This window comes from Echinops telfairi, unplaced genomic scaffold (assembly GCF_000313985.2).
Source record: "Echinops telfairi isolate 266 unplaced genomic scaffold, ASM31398v2 ScPeMD7_60;HRSCAF=208, whole genome shotgun sequence".
NCBI lineage: Eukaryota > Metazoa > Chordata > Mammalia > Afrosoricida > Tenrecidae > Echinops > Echinops telfairi.
In genome coordinates, this window is record NW_022103958.1 from 1,567,410 (window position 1) to 1,568,886 (window position 1,477).

General features: G+C 46.2%; 1 pseudogene; it reads left to right on the plus strand.

Moving 5' to 3' along the window:
- The first annotated feature begins 860 nt into the window (after positions 1–860).
- LOC115869865 overlaps positions 861–1,477 on the plus strand; it is a 2,364-nt pseudogene continuing 1,747 nt past the window's right edge.

A 1,477-nucleotide genomic window follows, 5' to 3' on the forward strand; every position in this document is an offset into this window, starting at 1 on the left:
GGGCTGGCCCCACCATGGGACATGGCGTCCCTCACTGAACCATAGAGCTGCAAGTGGCAGCACTGGAGACACAGGGTAGAGATAGTGAGCAGTCTGGCCCCATCACACTGGGGCAAGGCAGTGAGGGCATGCAGCAGAGCAGCAGGGGGAGCAGACTGAAGAAATTCTCAGGGAATACCAAAAATAGACTTTGGAGACAGAGTGTGGCACCCCATCAGACTCGACTGGAACACACTCGGAAAGGCCAACAACCAGACCTTGAACTATTTATAGGCTTTTCAATTTTGTCAGTGGCTTTTTGTTATTGTTTTTTTGTTTTAGTTTCTGTTATTGTTTTCTTGATTTTGACTTCCTTTGTTGTTTTATTTGGCTTTGTCTGGTTTTTGCACTTATTAATGTATCTGCATGTCTTTGTAGTTAATATAGGCCGGATAAATAATTCAGAGATGAAAAGACTGGGACCAATGGTTCTGGGGGAATATTGAAGATGGGGAGGTGGAAGAGAGGAAGTGGGGAAAGACCAACCCAGGGACAAGGGAACAAGTGAACTAAAATCAATGGAAGGAAGGTCATAGGATGCCTAGTGGGGCTTAATCAAGGGCAATGTAGCAGCAAGGAATTACTAAACTTGAATGAAGGACGAACATGATGGTGGGACAAGAGGAAAGTTAAAAGAAAATAGAGGAAAGAACCAGGAGGCAAAGAACATTAATAGAGGCCTAAATACAGGCATGCACATATGTAAATATATATATAATGAGAGGGGAAAATAGGACTATATACCCATATCCTATGAAGCACTGAAAAGCACGGGCAATCACATGAAACAGGTCGTTTCATGGGAAGAGCTGGAAAGAACCATGGTAATTGAGGTAAATCAATCTCAAATGGACAGGTAAACATGAGTCCCCTGAGGTAAGTACAGTCAGCACAGCAGGAATAGTAGAATAGGCACTTATCTTGCAATACATGGGTGGAAGCATAGGTAGTTGCGGGGAGGGCAGACCACACCCAGGGAGGTACATGTGAGTCCAACATAAAGAAGCGGAAAGGGGGAAGAAGGAGGGAGAATCAGGATGGGGAGAAGCTGAGATGAAGACATGGGAGTAACAGGGCACTAAAATCCACCCAGGGGGAGAGTATTGGTTGTGTCCCTGGTTGTGCCCCTAGAATGTGCATACAGGACCCACAATGATGCGCCAAACCAGGACAGCAACGTAATAACACGCGTAGAAATCCATAAAAAAGACTGAACTATACGTCAGCCTGACACTATCATGAAAGGGTGTGCCACAGGGAATGACAACAGACCCTCTGGTGAGGGAAAGGAACCGACCTACTGTACCTGGACAGAAGCAGAAGCAAATGAAGGGGGAGGAAATGAGTGGAGCACAACCTAGCCACAACCAAGCTCAGAGGACAATAGCCCTGCTCAGAGCAGCCAATTCACAGAGAGAACCATATGGCCGGCCCCACT